General features: G+C 46.5%; 1 protein-coding gene across 1 annotated transcript in view; it reads right to left on the minus strand.

Moving 5' to 3' along the window:
- The window catches only part of LOC134070084 (C-terminal-binding protein 2), an 80,620-nt gene extending 59,944 nt beyond the window's left edge, over window positions 1–20,676 (minus strand). Inside the window, exon 1 of the mRNA XM_062526295.1 lies at window positions 20,375–20,676. The gene's annotated coding sequence lies outside the window, so the exon portion shown is untranslated. The remainder of the gene's footprint in view (window positions 1–20,374) is intronic.
- Window positions 20,677–21,044: the final 368 nt, after the last annotated feature.

A 21,044-nucleotide genomic window follows, 5' to 3' on the forward strand; every position in this document is an offset into this window, starting at 1 on the left:
ACTGAAAAAGGGGGACAGGCCCTGCCAGTGTTAATAAAACCAATATACTGTCGCCTTGATAAGCACATTTTTTTCGCTGCTTCGATTGAAGGGGGAGGGTCTTCATATTCTCCTCTGCTGCCAAGAGAAGCAACACATAAGTTACCCAGGAAGTGCCCCTGTCCTGGTTCTGAGAGTCCAAATAAAGTAATGCATCAGCAAGAGGCGACCCCCCCCCAAAGCTCTGTTGGTCTAATTAAAAACACTATCACCCCACCGCAGAGGGGAACACAGCAGCATGACCCTGTGAACTTGGGGGCAGAAGGGTGGCGGGGGGGCAGAGGGGGGGGCTCTTGATTACGGGGATTGTGGAGGCTGGGGGTTGGGAGAGCTTCTATTGTCAAAAGGTCAGCAGCGCTGGTGGTGGCGTTCCCTCCAGAGCCCTGCCTGCCCTCCCGCCCGCCCGCCCGCCCGCCCGCCCGCCCAGCCAGCTTTATTATGCGGGATTGGCCTGGCAGAGTCGTTTTTTTACGAGGAACCCAAACCTGATGCGCCATAAAAGACAGCCAGAAAGCGCCGCTACTCTTAGCCAAATTAACTGGCAGAGGGATGGAGGGAAGACGACAGGAGAGGGGGATGGGAGGAGGGTGCGGAGGAGGGAGGGAAGGAGAGGGGGCAGGGAGAGCGAAAGCAGGAGGGAGGGTGACTGCAAGCAAACCGGGGTGGGGGTTGCGGAAAAGGGGGGGGTGGAAGACCTGCAATCTCCAGGCAGAAAATTAACAATCCCACACTGCACTCTGTCTGCCTGGCATTAAATGTATGAAACACATGAATTACTGTGCTGGGTGAGGGGAATTAACTCTATATATCAAACACGGTCCGGATAGTTCAGGGGGTGGGGGCAGTGCCCCTGTGCGAGTGTTTGAGTGTGTGTTTGAGTGTGTGTGTGTGTGTGTGTGTGTGTAAGTGAGAAAGAGGTAGAGAAAGGGAGTGTGTGTGTCAGTGTGTAAAGGGTGGGGAAAATAAAGTAACTCAACATTTCTATCTCCTCCCATTAAAGTTAAGCGCCTCTCTCTCTGGAGCGCATAAAGCCGTCAGGCTGCGCTCTGATTGATGCCGGCCCTACCCAGCTCCTGTCCTAACTATCAGCAGCCTCCTATTAATGTTTCCCCTCTCTGTTGCTCTCGCCATCCACTCCTCTGGAAATGGAATGAGACTGCACCAGCATACAGGAAACTGCTGACGCCAGTCCATGCTCAATTCCCTAATAATGCCAAAAGCTGGCCTCCGAAATGGAAAAGGGGGGACCAGGAAGACAAAAAGAGTGAAAGATAGGAAAACAGAAAGAGTGTGAGGGAGCGAGAGAGATGATGGCACTCTTGGGTCAGTGAAGTGCTTCATATTATTCATTACCACCCAGATTCTCCCATACCTCGGAGCCACTGCATTGTGAGCTAAGCAGAGTGAGGCATGGAAAATGTGCCAGACCTGTGTGTGTGTGTGTGTGTGTGTGTGTGTGTGTGTGTGTGTGTTGCCAGCGTGTGCGTCCAAGATGGTATCAGCACTAATGCCTTCATCGAAACTGCAGCTCAACCGCCTACAAAAAGGGCTTCCGAAAAAAAAAGTAGCTTCAGTAAAGTCATCAGCCTCTGCAGAATGCAGATGTGTATGGAAAGGCACTTTTCTGCAGCCTGTATGCATGCGGGTGTGTGCATGTGGACAATGGACACACATGCATATGTTTACCACTTTCTCTTGACCACAGATGAGTGAGTCAGATAGAGCAGAATGGTCTTAGTAATTGCATTTCAGTTAAGACAGAGCGCCTTAGCAAGCCAACAAAGGTCAAGGAGACGGCCTAATTGAGTTGGGAGTTTAATTACAGCGTGTTTATAACCTTTTAGAGACATCTGCAGCTCTGGCTAGTAGATAGATTACAGGAGCCTGATGCAGAGGAGGCAAAATACACACACACACACACACACACACACACACACACACACACACATACACACACTCTAAAAACAATGAAACTAAATGGTGCTGATTAGTGTTCTTCCTGAAAAACTAAGGGGGAGTTTGTGCACAGGCGTGGCGAAAAGGGTGGGCTAAAATGGCGGTGTTGCTCAAACATGGCAGCAGCTGTCAGGTGGAGCTTGGTGAGGACTTTATTAGCCTCGTAAACGGCAGCGGGCTATTTGCTTTGCACCCATCTCCTCGCACTAGCAATGCCATTTAATCTTTCAAAAGCCATGCTGCTGGCTTGGGTGGGGGTGGGGGTGGTGGTCGTTGTCGTTCTGGGTGTGGGTGGTGGAGCATGTGTTTGTGCATTTGTGTGTGTGTGTATATATTTTCCTTTTGTGCCATTCCCTAAGCTTACTCTAACCTGTCAGAACAGGAAGTAGGGACATGACAGCCTTTGCTCATGATCTGACTACAGCACCCATAATTCTCAATGTAAATGAGAATGCTGAAACACTGACATCCAGTATTCAGAGAATCGCTTCCTCTCTTGTCAATGCTGATGTTTTTGGCAATCACTTAGGGCTGACTGATGTGGCGGAGACTAATTGCAACCCCAGGTGAAGTTGAGCAAGAATGTTTTGGTTGCTGTTGTGCTCAGTTAAAATATGTTGTTTCTCAAACTGCATTCATTAGGGTATTGTACGAAGGATTTGGGGTCTGTAGAGAGAGAAAACGCGAGCAAGAGAGAAAGACCCAGCCCAAGTGAAGCATGTCAAATTAGGAGCGAATATAAAACCACTGCTTCAGGGACTCATTAGAGTCCAGGAACGGAGACAGGGGTAGCATTTTTTTATGCGGGTATGTGTGTTTAATTCAAATCTTTCAGTGGTGTGTGTGTGCGTATACATGTGTGTCTGTCTCAAGCATTTACAACACACAACTACTCTCCTCTGTGGCTCCTGTCAACGTTATTTTTGTTATTTAAGTGTTTTTGCAGAGTGGAAGAAAAAAAAACAACACTGCGCACAAACTCAAACATGCACGGTGTATTAATTGCAGTACCAAGCTACCAATTGAAACATGCCTCACAGTGCTCTGTAGTGTGAAGCAATTTTATCCTTTTAGAGACATATGTGTATCCACCACGCGTTGGGCTGCCACAAACGACTGACTAACACCAAAGACAGTCATCAGAACATCTAGCTCATCACACATAATACCACAGACAGAGGAGGTTCAGGATGCAACCCTGAAAGTCAGTGTGAGAGAATTCTGAGGAAATGTTTCACTAGAGAAAGTCAGCTGTCCATCTTCTAGACTAGAGCCTCCTGCTCGTGGGCCTTGCTGGATGCGTCAGTGCAGTGGCCATATTTAGGGACAATGAATTAAAAGCATGTGGTGGGTGACGCCACCTTGGTGAAGTGAAGCCATCTGTGGGGACACCTTTCTATCTTCGCTGATCTCTGCGGTAAAGGGTGCCAGGTCTGGAGCCATCCGGCACGCAGCACAACAGACTGGGCACTGCCCTGTGGTTGCCATGGCAAAACTCATCTCTCCCAGACCATGGCGCAAAAGGCTCCTCCCTTCTCTCAGGGGAAAGGCATAAACTACCTGCGCATATCTGTCTTTTATGCATCTCCCCCCCCCCCCTTCACCCTTTCTCTCCATCACCTCATTTCAAAGGAGCTGGAGATCAAAGCTCAGTGGATCCTTTGAAAATGGACTGGCGAGGGAGTGTTTAGCTAATCATTTATTTAAAAAAGGAGAGAAAGAAAGAAAGAAAGGAACACATCCCTTGCCAGCCTCCCTCTGTCCTCTCTGGGCTGTTCTCCAATCTCTCAGAGCACACAGGAAAAAAGAAGCTCCTCCACTGGCTTCAGAGGATGGATGGGTGGGAACAGCCAGGAGAAAATGGCCGAAGCTAACAGGTTAACCCATTCCTCACCATGCCTTACACGCTGAATGCCTTATAAGCTTTGATCAAACATCAGAACACACAAAAAATAAAATGTAAACCAGCAACAACAAACAACGGACTAACAATGATTCATGGGGAAATGGATCACTGAGGCACAGAAATCGGTCATCTCTCTTCATTAAGTTGTTGTGGATGTTTCTGAATATACTCATGTCTCAGACAACCCAAATGTGTGTGATTGATTAAATCGGATTTTTTTTGGCCATTCAAACGTGTTGCAGGCAGCCAACGGACAGGATGTTGGAGTGGACATTCATGAATGGACCAAAATTTGGGCAAGACAGGTTATTGGGTCGTTATTTAGCTAGCTGTGTAGTAGAGGCCACAATGAAACTTGTCATCGCTAAGTAGCGTTATAAAGACATTTTACAGAGGCTTTTTGTCTTTCTGGACACAGTCCAACAAGGAAAAACAGCAAAAGGCAATGAAGCAGAGTTCACTCTTTTACCATTGATGTGTATGTTATTGGGAGTCTACCCTACAAGTGCAGGTACAGTACAGCACATATAGATAGTAACGCCTGCTTTAGTAATGTCAGCTATACGTCTGTGTGGTGTTTTCAGTGCTACTCTCTGTCCTTACACATTTGTCAGACAGCCCTTTCTCTCGGCATGTTCTGTGACCTCCATGGTCAACCCCCATGTCCAGCCCCTAAGGGGCGTATGACTAGAGAGGGGGGATGGAACTTCGAGAAATGTATTGGTCTTCATCAAAGGACAGGGTCACACTTCCTGCTCAGCATATTGAGTGGGGCCTTAAACAGTTCTACACCATACGAGAGCAACAGCGGATGATGCAGCCATATAGAACGCACCAAGCTGAAGTAGCCCAACAGTTTTGCTGCAATCCATCACCTGAAAGGTGATATTTTATTTAGACTACTTGAAGTCTTAGAGTACATACATAGACAAGTGGGTTTGTTAGGATATAGGCTACATTTGTAAGAAGTGGAGAAGCAACCTATCTAAATGTTTAATGGGCTGGCCCCTGACAGATACTCCTCGTTTGAGAGGGAGGGGATGGGCAGGATGAAGAAAGAGAGTGAAGTAGCCTGGGCCTGAGTTAAGGCTGGGCAAGAGCCAAGAAGCACTTACTGTTACAGCACAGTCAAGCACATGGCAGGGTTTTAGCAGAGTTGGATGCCTGACTGACTGACTGACTGACAGACAGACAGGCAGGCATGGCTACCTCTCCAAGCCCCTGCTAGTCGGCTCAAATTTTATCATTTCATTTCTCAGTAGACTCCATGCATGCCTGGGCACCTCTTTGAGACCAACTGTAGCAGATAAGTTCAACACCATCAACAAAGGATTTTCCTTAATCTCTCATTGTATTTAATGAATTACTTAAAAAACAACAGAATCTTTTTTTTTTTTTCTTGAAACAACATATTGTATCAGAGGTCCATTAGCTACATGGGACCTAAATTTGGGGTTCAGTGAAAAAGAGGGCTAAAGCTACCAAATCCTACATTCTAATTATCAAGAAAGTTAATTGTAGGGCACCGAATCTTTGTCCCAATTTTACCCCCTCTCATCTCCCCAATCTCCGTCACCCCATCTCCATTCAATGATGCTCCAGCCGAGAGCAGGCACAAAGCCTCTTCATCCCACCACGCCACTAAGCCCTCCATTGTAACTCCATCTGAGCCAGTGCACGTCCTCTCAGAGATGGGAAATGAAAAGCATTTTCCTGGGTTACACTGGGTTACGCCGGTTGGGTGGGAGGACAATGGCTGAGGCTCTCCAGAGCAGGTTAATGAATGCTTTCAGAAGGTCCTCCATTTCAGGCCAGGGAAGGTTAATTACAGAGAACCACACTAACAGCCAGCCAAGTTGATTTCATGCAGAGGGGAGGGCTACCTCATAACAGTTTCAAGTGGAAGCCATTTCAGGAGGAGCTTCACGTTGGGTTGGGGGGGGGGGGGTGTTCTGTGGCAACAAACAACAAAACTAAAAAAAAAGTTTTTACTTCCCAAGACTGGGCACTACAACCTCAGTTGTGTCATTGATATTTGCACATTTTGTTCATTCAAATTGCGAAAACCGCAATTAATTGTACTGCTCACTACTCTGATTATTTAAGAGTAGCCTAGTTTGCTACTTCCTGAAGCAAGACGAAGACCATTTCAAAAAGCCCCATAGGCAACATTACAATGCATCCACGGCAAAAAAGGCAGAAATAGTGCTGGTCTTGCCCAAGAGGTAATATTTCATACAGTGAACAAAAGCCTGACTTAAAAAAAAAAGATATCACAAATCAAATGGTAAATTGCAATAACTGTCAGAAATATCGCAAGGAGATATTTTCCTCAAATCGTTCAGCCCTACTGCTCAGTCTAGCTGCTGTTCATGCCAGGACATGGATGTGCCGTCCGCTGCCGGCCCTGATAAATGCAGCGCTGCTTTGCGAGGGCTGATGGAGGCGCTCCTTTACTTGTCCTTTTCGTTCCAGGAGGCCAGCACCATGACATTTATCCATTTTTCATGAACAGACTCCTTACATTGTGCACCATGACAAACAAATCAATTTCTCAGCAGTAGATTACTGTGCAGAAACAATAACAACCTGCAGAATGAGGCCCAGAAGAAGCTGTGAGAATTAATTGCAGGAGGAGCACAGAGGGACACAAGGGGCTGACGACGGCCAGCGCCGCTCCTGCTGCTCCCCTCAGTGAGAGCAAATCTGTCTGAAAACGCAAAGACAATCTACCTGACAGCCTTTAAAAACAACGGCTTCACCCATGAAGAGAAAGTGCTCAATGGGAGTTTCACTACACTGCTCAAACAACCACTACAGGGATGGATGTGATCAGTATCTGGCTCCTCGAAAAGACCCCAATTGTGCTGAGCTACTGATCTCCGTATGAGCTTTTGGAGTCTTTTGAAGTCTCACCAAAAAAATATTTTAACACATGTTTGAAAATAATTATCTTAATTAATCTTAATTTAACCATGTCAAAAAATTGAAGTGTCCTGTTCTCTTATATTAGTTCAACTACAATGCAGATCAAATGGGAGAAGCTGAATTTTCAGTCTGTTTGAGTGAGCTTTGAGATCAGGTGAGTTGATATTCCAAGTTTTGTTGTTGCAATGAAAAACAAGCAAACAAAAAATTGAAGGGGTAAGAGTTCAGGGGAACCTGTCAGAAATATCATCCCTACTCAAAGTGCAGCCAACTCCTGGCTGTTGGTGGGAAGGGTCCTGGTTTATTGTTGAGCTCCGAACAATGTGGTATGCTGGGTAATGTTTCAGGAAGTGAGATGAGATGATATGGTTGATTAAAAAGTGCTGTGTTGTGCTGAAGCAAGGACAGAACATGTGGCCTGCAACATGGAGTGATGATCCAAATCCACCCCAACCACTGCAAACCAACTCGCTGCATAAATAGATCTCTTGCTTCAAGTGACAACTGCAGAATGTGGACACGCAGAGAATCATGAAAACAACTAGTGATATGCCCAGGTGTCTGTGCCCTTCAAGGTCCACAAATACTCTCTTAGCTGGGCAAAAGAAGGCAAAAGAAGATAAGACAGCGGGGTGGCTACCTCAGGTATTTTTGTAATACGTTTTGTTTTATTTCGTTTTAGGTTTTTGTTTCTTGACTCTGGTAACACTCAACGCTTGCCCTGCTGGAGTTGACAGCTCACATTACCAAACGGACCTGAGCCAGCCATGCCCCAGAGGGCCCAGAAAGGCTTACAGCCCAGACTGTGGAGCTATTGGGCTGAAATACCCACAACGCTTACCCCTTCCCAACTCTGCAGGCAAACGGAGGCTCGTAAAACCACCTGTAAACTTTAAACTGAACGGTGCTTAGCAAAACCATAAAATGTGTTCTGCTAGTCCTGTGTGTTTTATTTTTGCGTTCTACCTGGAGAGTACTCAAGGGGCTTGTCAAATTTTATGGATGTTGGAGTTTCTTTAGCGCTTTTCAGTATGATTTGAAACGTTTTGCAACACTGTATGTAAACCACATGTACAGAGACTCTTCGGTCCTTTCATTTGATGACTGTATCATATCTTAGCACAACAAGCAGGCATACAACATACAACTCAACAAGTGATTTGCCACAAGACACAAAAAGATTTTAAATTTCAGAGGGACTGACTACACCACCGTTTCCTGAAGAAAGCGATTTTTACATGCTGCACTTCAAATGAACCACATCTAATGAATAAGGATCTGTATTGTGGTCTTACTGCTTTCATGCTTAAAAAACTCTGTAGTTTATGAAAGCCTCTTATCTAAAGAACTGTGAGGTTTCTGTTTTCTGCTACTTCCAATACGGTTCTACCCATACCAAGTGCATATATGATGTGCTCTATAAAGACAACATTTATTAGGCTAAACCGTCTAACTTGTGAAAAGAAACTGGGGAGTACTTGATCCACCTGCTTTCAAGCATCCGAGTGGAGTTTCAAACTTTTTATGCCACAAAGACAGAGCTGCCATTGTTTTGAGAGGGAGCGAGAGAGAGCGAGAGAGAGGGAACAGCGAAAATGAAAAAAGCCATCTTGACAACTCAGCCATTTTCCCTCTCCCTCTCTCTGTCTATCCTCATCAGGGCTTGGCTGGCATAATGACTGAATATGCAGGACTGCCGCAGAGCTGAGGTCAGTGCCCAGTCTCCTGCACAACTATTGTTAGACTGCACTTAAAGGAACACGGCAACTTCTTAGGAAATTAGCTTATTTGCCATCTGCCGTTAGATAAGGGGATACATAACCTTCTCTTCTATAAGCGTGCAATAACACAGTGTGACATCCTTAGCCAAGCTCAGGATAATTCACTGGAAGTGGGTTAGACCAGTTAGCCTATAGCTCGATTTTAGCTATAGGTTAACTGGTCTAAGCCGTTTCCAGTGAATTGTGCTAAGCTAGTAGCCTGGGTGTTCCCATGCTGCCTTGCGTGCGATTTGATTCACGCTGCCAAGGAAGTCTGGAAACTACCGCCCTAATTTTTGCCTCCAACAGGGGACCAATCACAGAACAGGGGGAAAGCAATACTATGATGAGCTATGCACAGACGCATTTGATAGACATCCATGCCGCCCAATTAACAGATCATTTTTTCAAATACAAGAAAATTAACGTTTGGTTCCCAGACCACGTCTCATTGAGAAGTGGTGGCACTAGCCAGGCTACTAAGCTAGGCTTACAGTGTCAGACTGGGTTATTGCACACATTCATTTATTTATTGCAGGAAATATGACTGGCATTTGTAAGAAGGGGTTTGATGGAGAAATGTTCAGGGTTACTACTGAAGCACAGTCTATTTTTATTAGAGTTAAAAACACCACATCACCCTGCTGCACTTTACAGACTAAGATTTTTCTGGATCAATTCTTTTCTGGCGAGAAAGTAAATAACACACCCAAGCGTTCTACTGTAGTTCAAGGTAGTGACCCCCACACCCCCCACAAATCCGCTCTTCTCTCTTAAAATTTTCTGTTTTCAGCAAGTTTTCCTCTCTGTAGCACTCCTAACAATACAGCAAGTGTGAGGGGGTTGGGCAGCGTGTGCCGCGCTACGGAGCAGAGAGAGAGCTGGGAGGAGAAGCAGTCAAAGCGAGCTCAAGTCAAAGCCCTGCCCTGGGAGCCATCTCAGCTCCAGCCCTAAGCCCTCCGCGCTGACACTGTGGAGGCAAAAAGAAGAAGAAAAAAAGGCAGGGGGCACGCAGCAGAAACATTAGTGCACAGCAAACACACCCCGAACTGCACACTACACAGAAAAGGAGTTTGGTCAAACAGAAAAAAAAAGGCGCTGTGCTGCTAACAAACCTGTTCTCAGTGAAAAGATTGTGGATAATTCAGTACACATTGGCCCAAGTGAGATGCTTCAAAAACAGAAATGGAAAATGCATATGCAGACAAATGCACAAGACACTCACTGCCTTTCAGCTTACACAAGCAAGCACCTTCACACAGAGGTGTGTCCCAAAATTAGGGTGTGCCTACATGTGTATGAGTGTGTGTGGGGGTGGGTGTGGGTGTTTGTGGTGAAGTGTAACCTAGAAAAAGACTCATGCCTAGAGACCCATCCCTGTTTCTAACTAGTTGCTGTCTACCGTATCGTGTTCTTCCTGGAGCCACCCAGTAGACTCAGTCATAAAACAAACAAACAGAAAACAGGACCCATAGAAGAGAATCTGCTGAATCTCCTCAGATTCAGCACATCAGACCACGCTACACTATAATGAGAACCTTGTAGCTAACAGCAAACACACTCAGTATGACACATCAGTGGGGCGGGAAGTCTTGCAACTCCAAATCCAAAATTCCAGAGGGCTTCTACATTCCTTGTGTGACTACGAGACCACCTGTAGCATAGCCTACATTCTGAGCCTATAGAGCCCGGCTTCTGTTTCCCATTTGATGAGGCGCGGAACTCGATCATTACACAATACTCGCTCGTTATCACCATGTTCATTTTTTAGTGTAATGAATTATGTAATTGCACCATTAATCAGGACCAGTGCTACACACGCTCACACACACATTTGTTTAATTATGGAAAATGACTCCGCTAAAAACTGATGTGCTTACAGTGGCGCTCAGTGCCACTGAATGTGTCTGTGTTTGTCTGCGCTGCATATGCATACACTTGTAGTGGGACACTGAGAAAGGCACAGAGGGAAGTTTTTTAGGATGGTTTGTTTGCCACGGTGTTTTTAAGGGAAAGATGTGTGCACTCCCATGCCCCCTCTCCCACAACCACACACACACACACACACTCCCACAACCACACACACACACACACACACACACGAGAGTGTGAATACTGAGCGGGCAGATTGCATGCCCACTAGCCAAAATGCTGAGGCACTCCAGGAAACCAGTTTGTCCAGCTTCCACTTGGATTCCACACCATCAGAGATGCAATAATAATGTTTGAACACGTATCCAAAAAAAAAGAACATGCCTGATCACCACAGAATAGACAATAACAGTACAAACAAACATCACATAATCTCAAACTGAGACCAAATACAAAAACTGCTTGTTTACAAAAAACATACAAAATATCAAGACCGAAATCACCTCAAGCTGATTTCCACTATTGATAGACACACGTTTTAAAAATCACACATCTGCACACTGACAATTCTGTATGCGTGTGTGTGTGTGTGGTTGTGTGAGGCATTCTCCCCTCCCCCGACTAAATGGACACACATAACAACAAATAGGCCTAATATAACCATTAGCAACAGTGCTTTCTCTTACACTCGCTCTCTGACCATGAAATCCTCCACTATAGCACTGGGCTCAGTCAAAATGTGGCCAGTCTGGCCAGCCTTTTTTTCCCTTCCATATATCTGGCCTCTCTCCATAGACACCCTCCTCCTCCACACACACACACACACACACAGAGCACCCCACTGACAGCACGGCACCTCCTGCCACAGCACAGGAACATTCACACAGGAAAAAGATAAGGAAAGAAAGCTCGGGAGATGGGGAGAAAGAGAGCACATTCACTTGGCTGAAGTGGCATTTAAATAGGCAGACGCCATTTTCTCCCAGGCTGTGCACACCCCCACTCCCTCCTCTCCTCCTTACCACTTCTTTCTTGCCCTTCCTCCTCTCCTCCTCCTCTCCCCTGCACTATAATTTAAAGCTGTCACAAACAGATTCTCCTGGCAGACCTTTGGAAATGTCAGCTTCCGTCAAGGCACCATGGCTGCTTCCTCAACAAGCCCTTACAAAATGTAACCAAGAGAAAGATGGAGGAGCAGCATGCCTCACTGTCTCACTAACACTCATAAATACACTCACTCACTCACTCTCAAGACCGATGACGACGATAACACCAAAACAATACCAAGAGCATGTTCAGAGACCTGCTCGCTTGTTCTACACACATACAGGCATAGCAAGACATGCCAGCAGATTAATAAATGGGATGTTATTAAGACATCTGATCATGTCGGACTTCATAAACCCTTCATTTCATTACAGCAACAATATGATTTGAGACATGAGAGTGGCTGTAACTGCACGTGTGTGTGTGTGTGTGTGTGTGTGTGTGTGTAGGGGCCAGGGGAGATGGTGGAGGCAGTGCAGAGGTGGCTGAGGCTGACAACGCAGCTGAGCTTCACCTACAAAAAAAAAAAAAAAAAAAAAAAAAAACCCCGACTGGGTTTGCATCAACACACACACACACACACACCTACGAGTTCACAAACCGACCTACAGAGCACATACACACGTGTGCCTACACAAACACACCCCGCTGGGTTTACAAAACACACAAACATGTCCCCCACTGGGCTTACACACGCAAACATGCATGCACACACACACTTCCCACACTGTGCCCATACACAGATGTAGACCACAAAAATCAGCCTCATTCAGATTTGCTAAAGACACAGACACGGTAGAAGAGCGGGAGAAGAGAAAAGTGGGAGAGGTCTGGATGGAGAGAGGGAGGGAGAGAAAATACAGAGGAAGAGAGGTTTCCTTTTGTTTCTCTTCTCCAACATGTCTGTGGTACCATCTAATCTCGGTTACCACAGCTGCAGATATTGTCTCGCAGAAAAAAAAGAAAAGAAAAGAAAAAAAAAACTTGTTTTTTTGGATGCCATTCTCCCCTCATCTCCCCCCCACTCATTTTCTCCTCTCTCATTCTTCCTCCCGCGCTCCTCCTCTCCCCTCCTCCCATCCTTTCGTCTCAGGCCAGGCGTCTTGGCTTTAATATGGCTGCCAGTGTGGTAGCGGCCGTTTAATAACAATGCAATAGTTGCTCCCAGCAGTGCGCCGGTGTGGCTGGCGCTCCCTGCCGCGTGCAGATGGCACATTGTCTGCGCTTTCCCAAACACGTCCCCTCCCCTCGCCGTCCCCACACACACTGGCCAGTGGCCCTCCGTGCCCCTGCACTGGGCGCTCAATGCCCGCGCCCCGACTAAATAGCCATTACTGTCTGGGAGAACTTAAATGGGAATGGCCCTGCAGAGGCTTACAGCATCAATGTTGGTTTCCTTTGACGTGTGGCCATTTGAGCTTGTTGTCACTTCAATCTGTCCACCACATCCACACACACACACACACACACACACAAAATAGATCTCACACCCGTTAGCCTGCTCTCTTCAATCTAATGATCCCACCAGACTATCTGATGAGCTCGACATGACTTCGGACAAACACGATAATGACCTCCATCAGTCAGTCACCTTGCCAAATGCCAAATTCAGACGCTGACACCAGCTTCCCTCCGAAACACCCTTTTCCTGTCCTCTAGTGGTTTTCCTGTTGCTGTGCGGAGAGGCCAATCAGCGCGCTTATGGGCGGAAGTGGCAGGTGATTAAGTGTGTGAGCCGGGGCTCGTCTGCAGGACCTGCCTTCATTACGTCTGGAGGCAGGAGAGGCCCAGTGGAGCCTCTGGCTCTTGTCGTTTATGGCCCATCTCTCATTCATCAGCTTCACTTCCTATCGCCCCCTCGGCCCGCTCCTTTGTCAGGCTGTCCTCACCTGCGCGGCGTCGTGCCGCACTTCTGCATTCTGTTCATTCGTCCACTCCTGGCTGCCTCTCTCGGTCCTCGTCCCCTTCCCCTGAACCCCCGCCACCAGCGACAGCCGTTAGCCGAGCGCTCCGGTGGCAGAGTTCACAGTGCCGTCTGCCACGGCTAATGATAATAACCCATTTGCTTTTTTGGAGAGAGAGAAAAAAAAAAAAGGCGCAAGGTCACCGGCTCTCTCGTGGGCCCGAGCGACAGAGTGCGGCCCGGCTTGCTAGCGCAACAATCACAGCGAGCAGCACTCGGCTCAAGGATCTGGCCCATTTCCGCCCGGGACGCCTCGGGCAGGGACTCCAGAGAACGCTCCCAAAAAAAGCATTCCACATAATGATGCAGCAGGGAGAAAATAACACACAAACAATGGCCATGGTGAGCAGAGCACGCAGGCTGGTCTCCTGGGTCTTGTTGGAGCGTCAGCGCTGGCTGAGCAGACATGACTGCAGCCTGGCTAATGACAGACGAAGCTTCAGTCTCTCCAGTCTCCTGCACCGTACCCACCTTCTCTCCTGACACAGTTCAGCTGTCTGTGAGCATGCCATTCCTCCGGTCCAGAGGCTCGCTCGCTCTCTCTCGCTCTCTCCCTCCATTTCTCCCCACTCCTGCACTCTCTCCGGTTCCTGGGAACGTGGACCGCCATCTGTCCCCCTCCCCCCATTCACGGTCAGAGCAGTAGGCTGGGGAGCGAGCTGTACAGTTCTGGCACGCCTGACTTCCTCTGATCCAGCACAAATGTTTGGAGACATTACATAAGGTTTAGGGCATGTATCGGGTGAGGGGCTATCAGGCCAGCTGTGTCTGCAGCATGTAAGGGCCCAAGAAGACCACGGGGAGGCTAGTTCCAACTAAAACTCACTCACTCACTACCTCACTTACATGATCACTGCACAACACGAGACGCAGCAGCCATTAGTCACCTGCTTCACTGGCACAAATATCGCTACAAAAATGAACAATCACCTTCACGGACATAAGACAGTTCTTCCAGATGATACTTCAAATGAGACATTCCAAATAAATATGACAATATTAAAATAAAACATAAAAAATAAATTCAAGCCAACACGGGGCATCTTTTTGCTCCGGAGTGTATGCGAATGTGTGTATCAGTGTGAATAAGTATGTGTGTGCGCTCAGCTGCGAGCAAGCAGAAACCAGGCATGGCGTGTAGCGACCCACACCTGCAGGCTCATTTGCATGTTATTAATTTTCCGCCTGTCCATCTCCTTCCCCAGTATGCTGAGAGTTCAACAGGCGAACAGACAGCGCTTGGAAACAGACACGCAATTTGCTCCCTCTCTCTCACTTTCCCCCCTCTCCCTTCCCCGAAGAGACAAATAATAAAAACCTGCAAACGCCAAGTGACAAAACAGCAAAGCCCATCTGCACCATGTTAATGCTCCTGCTTGTTTGTCTTGGACTGCACAGCGCCCTGGAGGGAAGGTGAAGACGCCTATTCCCTGGCTGTGCTTTCCTGCTCAGGTAAAGCCCTCTAACCCCCCACAGCTCCATTCCTGTTCTATTCCCGGAGAGAGTGCTGATGTGTAAAGCAGCAGGTAAACATGCCCACAGAGAAGGGGGGAGAGTGGCAGAAACACCCCAGGAGGAGCAGCACCTAGGGAGGCAAAGGTGGCCCCTAACCCTGCCGTCACCTACCCAACAACAACCAGATTAAACAGCTGCACTTTGTTTGTAAATTCTGATGAGGTGTGTGTGTGTGTGCACACACACACACAAGAGTACTACAGTCCTTAAAGAAAGGCTACGGTCCATGCTAGTGTTTGAGCTGGCTGAAGCCGATATAAACTATTCAAGATGATGGCGTGCTTTACAGTAGGACATGGATTTTATATTTCGCCCAGAAAATGAGCACCTGCACACACACACACACACACACACACACAAAGAAACCTCATCCTCATCAGTAAGAAGACGCTCTTCATTACATCACATTACTGAGAGTGAAATGAAGTGAAATCAATCTGATCCAAGAGCTCAGCTCCCATGCGTTTAACCTTGAGAGTGATAAACATGTGTGTCTTGACCAAACACATCTTCACAAAAGACACAGAGAAGAAGGGAGTGTGAACAATGTAAAAGGAGAGAAGAAATGATGAAAGAAATGTAAGTGCTGACAGCCCCACAAAAGCCAGAGTGATGGTATTATTTAACAGGTCCCTCCCTCTGCAGCTGATCATCTGTTATAATTGCATTTCACTCGAGTCTATTCTTTTTTAACACGGCTACACAGCAGTTCTTCAATGCCCCCATAAGAAAACTTCCTTCTCTTTAAAAACCACTGAAAGCCTTTTGTGATTTCCCTGTGAGCAATCCGTGGTAAATTATGCAACCGCCATTCAAAGAGCACAGCAATTAATAGCCATTTAAAGAATATTAAGTTATAATTGAAACAAATATCAGCCTAAGTGTAATTTCAATGTTACAAAAATCACCGTCAGGTCCAGCTCAAGAAGGACACACACTCTTGAACAGAGACACAGGTTGCAATGCAACTCATTTAGACATAGGCTACAGTAAGCCTGTTAATTGACTACAGGTTAAGCTATAGCAGTAACACTTTTAAAAAGCTTGTCTGTTCATTATTCATTCATATCCAATTAGCACGCCTAAGCGTGATGGCAAAACATTTGTAGCTCTTGACCTAGTCTCCATCTCCTAAGCGCATGCTACATAAAGAACTCCCCGAGGTGTCAGCCCTCTTGGTCTCTCTCTCCCTTTCAATCCTCTCCTGCTCCCTCTCGCTCTCCGAGTCCTTCTCTTGGGCTCACGCTGCTAGATAAGCGGTGTCTCTCCTTTTCTTCCTTCACCTGATCACACACACTAGCCTGCCTGCTCCCGTGGAAGAGACGTTCACAGATGCAATTACTCCTCTCCTCCGTATTCCCTGGCATACTCTCCCGTTCCTGCCATGCCCAATGAAATCAAACACAGGAGGGAACGGCATCACAGCAGCAATCAAATGGAAGACTGCCAACACTAACTAAATGAAAAACCTTTGAATCACGGGAGGAAAAAAGCTACAACTTTATCATGCTCATCGGTTGAAGAAACCATCATGTTTTTTACCCTCTGTGGCTAGTTGACAGCACAGTTCGTTGTTTCCTCCTCCCTTGCGCTGTCAGAGATACAATACACTCAAGGATTTTGCAATTTTGCGATTTTACAAATTCACGGATTTGCTGCCGTTGCAGGTTGCAAGTTTCTTTTATTATTGCTATATTTAAAATATGCAATGTTTTCTGCATTATTTGTTAATGCTTTCTTCACATGCTACCAAAATCAACATGATTTCTAACTCCAATTTAAGAAAACCTACAGCAAATTCAGTCACATTTGGCAGCAACAATCCGAACAAGCCCTGGCAAGATCTTGGAGGGACTGAATACAGTGGTTCAAGTCTATGTCTTTGGAGTAGGACAGCTGTGAGGGACCGACTGACACGACTGCCCCCCCAAATCTCCTCCCTCATGTTTCCCACAAGCCGCTGCCAGGAAGGACTAGTCTCGGCGGAAAACAAGAGAGTTTCTTTCCCCTCACCCTCTCCCGCTCCTTTTCACTCAGGCAGGCGGTACGGGTGTTTCAGGCGGGGAAACCAGGAGGCTGAGCTTGCTTGCTGTTGCACTCAAGGAGTCCCAAGGAGTTTTCATGGCAAATTAGTCAAATCACTCTCCTCCACAATTCGGGGTTAACGACCACAATGCTAAGTCTCTGACAAGTGTTACATTCATAGTAAGCTAATGCTAGAGTCATACTAGACACTTTAGGAGAACACCAGGGAACGATAAGAAGAGGTCTACTGAGACCAATTAAATCATATATTGAAATTGACCCCCTTCCTATTCTAGCCAGAAGAAAACATGGAAGACAAGCATTTATAGTGGCACATTCAAAATGTTGGCTCAGTCAACTTTTCTCTTTGCTAATTTGCAGCTTTTTCCCCCCTCCTCTTTTATTTTTAATAAGCCTTCCTCTGAGAGCTCTTAGCTGTCTGCCAAGCCAACACCACGCCTAGAGTAAAGAGGATGACTCCTCCAGACACAACTCATTTAAAAGACAAGCCCAACACATCGCGCACACAGACAAAGACAAACCCTACACACACTGTGCGCACTTATCCACAGTGCTCAGGATCCAGGTCATCTCAACATGACCAACACTGACCAGGGCAATTAAGCCTACGCTCTGTCTGCCATGAGGAAAACAGGCAGCCTCTCCTCTCAATCGCTGACCACAGGAGAAGTGAGGCTCAACCAGAAAAGGGTACCTCCTTTGGGCGGGAAGAGCAATGGTGTAGTGGAAAAGGGGGGAAGGGAGGGGGCACGCAGAGGGCATGTTTAGCACTTTCCTTTCTTAGCCAACCATCATACAACACCAGCCCTGAACTATGAGCCCAAGCCCTGCTCTCCTCCAGCCCCCTCTCATGTCAAAGGTGCAGGCTCATAGTCAGGGTGGAAGCTCTCGTAAATCCTGCTATAATGACTGCAACGAGAGAAGGTTTTAGCAGGGGTCTTTGCGGGCTCTATACTCCTCTACTGACGAGAGCAAAGGGAGTGTCTGTGGCGCATGGGGGTGGGTGGGTGCATGATGGTCATAAATATTGCAGGGGCGAACAGAGGTTCCTTTTGACTGCCTTAAGTCATGGGGTGAATGTCAGCACCACCAGTTGTGGACATGAGCAGAATAATGGAAGTACTCAAACTGAACTTAAACAACTGGAGCAACAGAGACTGAACTTTACTCAGCTTCCTGTTCGCTGAAACCACCATCTTAGAATTTTTGACAACTTCTGCCAGTAGTCCACTCTCCCCTCAGATGTGTGGCCTAAGTGATAAATTAACCGATGGGCAGGAATGCACACCTCTTGGGAAGCTTCCTGATAGCTTCGTCTGTTGAAATTTTAGTTGCTGATTAAAGAGCTCCAGAGAGTCCAAGAGACCCCACCACAAAAAAAAGCTATTTTTGTGATAGCAATCAGAATTTAAAGCCAGCTAGCTTACACATTCCAAAAAGTACAGCTTGCAGAAAGGAAAGCCAATTAGCTAAAGTATCCAAAAAAATGTAGCACTTGAAGCTGCTTAACTTCAGTTGTTTCCCTCCATTTCTGCGGTCACTATTATTGAACTGTTGAGATCACCTCGAAAGAGCTTATTTCCCTTTGTTACTTGGGCTATGTGTGATGGGTATTAACAGGTTGTTGTTGGTGGTGGGGTCTGCATAGTTAATGCTCTTACAGTGAGAAATTTGGCAAGGGCGACAGATTTGGATACTTTCTGAGTGTGGGACCGGACCTGTACCTGCGCGGAGTCGCTGAGCCCAAGTACTAAAGTAACACAGAAAAGTCGTGAGCAAATGCTTCACCAGCTCTCGGGACTGCCCCCTGCCCAATGGGCCTTGCCTGAAAAGGGGGCTTTGTAGTATTGAGATGTCGACCATCTTAAATGTTTCCTTGACAATGGCTGCAGAGAGAGCAGATGTCCAAGCTGCACACATCTGTGGTTCTACGCATATCCCCCCCAGGCTTGCTCTCCCGCCCTCCCTCCCTCTCTGCCTCACACTCCCACACAATAGGCTTCTTTCCAAGGACACTCTCCATTCAGCTCACAAACATCAATCAATCAGATTCCAAAAAAGGGAAATCCCTTTTTATGCATTTCAAGAAAGTGGTGCCATAAGTAGTTTAATATGTTATGCTCAAAAATGATTGCTGACTAATGGCACAGACTATCAGATTATGACACAATACCATATCTTCATGTATCATGCGTAACGGATTCAATAATTGCAGGAGCATGTCTTCAGAGTCGCTAGCACATGTCATTGATTTCATTTGATCAAACTGACGCGTAATATGGGTCATAGTTCTATGTATCTCAAGTGCTGAGACGGTCGTGGTTGGCAGTGCCGCCAAAACCCTTAGGGTGCAGGACTTGCGAGGAAGCTGGCCTATTCATTCGGATACACTGTAACTAGACTACGTACACCGAAATAGGTAACAACACAGAGGCGAATATGCAAATCTATCATGAAATGACAAGTGAGATCACAATGTATGGTCTGTTGACGCCGTGCTATTATACTAGTAGCAAACGTTCACGACTTGCGTGTGTACTAGGCTGGGGTACAAACCGCGTGAGCAGAAACCGTGATGTTGTTCCATAGCCTACTTTTAATCTCACATTATCGAACTCCGCCCCACAAAATTTGGGGTAGAGCATGTGTCGGTTGCCGCCCCCTGCATGCCCTCAAAAACTTGGGGCACCATGGCTAATAGCTCGGGACTCATGGCTAATGGTTCATTGTTGTAACGTCACTGTGTCCCAAAGCAGGCCAGTTATTACAGGGCAAATATATAGCGAGCAAATGTAACATTATTGGTCATGTAACGATAGCCGAACTGTAAGCTTAATCTCCATTTTAAGCCACGATAAGATGTGTAAAAGTACAAGTGTGAGAGATGCCTCTGATGACGCTATTCCATAAAAGCTGAATTCCACGGAAGAACACCCATCGTGCCCAAGACCCTATCCAGCCACGATATGTCCACATGCCGTTTTTGAAAACATTTACGTCTTACTCACCCTAAATGAATCAATTGGGCAGTTACAAACAGACTTTAAGCCTACACAATGTTGGTCTCAAAAAAGGGGAAAACAGCGCGTGAGATTCCGGTCGCTTATTTTGACAGTGCGGCTTTACGTGGTCAAAAATGTCCTTAACGTTCCATCCAATCTTTCCCCTTCCTTTTCTTCGTGGCGCAGTCAAGCGAAAACACATGGCCGTAGCCGAGGCACTGGGCTACATGAAGCTAACGTTATGAGAAATACCGCCAAACACGTTAGCCTACCTTATGTGCACTGAAAATGGCAAATAATCGAACATCTCAGTTTCAGGATATTTCGAGACAAATCTTACCTGAATATATGAGGTCTGTTTGCAAGTTTAGAAACGGACTTCAGGCGCCCACGAACACCATCATCCGCCCCTCAAGAATGCTTCCTAGCGATTTTGATTTTTAAAAATAATGTTCCACCTTTAAATGACAAAAACTTAATCCTTTCAACGCCGATAATGTTTTCGTAACCTAAGCTAAGACAGTTTTCGAAACAATCTGGAGTGAGTCGAATAATTTAGTAGAGTTGGGAAAATAGGAGGTGGTGAGTGGGTAGTCCCTCTTTACAAGCCTTTAAGGTGGCTGAGAAACGTTGGGTGTTCTGTTTTTTTTTCTTTATCTTGCCCTCGCTCTCTCTATCTCTCCCACTCTCTTCTTTTTTATCTAGGCGGGGTCTTGGGTCGTTTAAACCAATGACACAAACCCGTAAGAGCCAGCCTCGCCCCCTACACGTATCTCCACTCCTATTCACTCACAGCCCATTCTCTGGAGATTAGCTCTCGGTGTGCGGACTCAACTCCACCGAAGTGGTTTATAACTCGAAAGCCATGACTATGCTCAAAAGTAAGAATTTGCCAATAGACCAATTCTCCAGTGTTTTGGGCTTCCAAGTTTCTTCTAACTATCATACAATGTACTGTAGCTTACATGCACAACATAGTTTAGTTACAAAATAGTTCAAAAAGCTATAGG

Source organism: Sardina pilchardus, chromosome 22, assembly GCF_963854185.1.
Source record: "Sardina pilchardus chromosome 22, fSarPil1.1, whole genome shotgun sequence".
NCBI lineage: Eukaryota > Metazoa > Chordata > Actinopteri > Clupeiformes > Clupeidae > Sardina > Sardina pilchardus.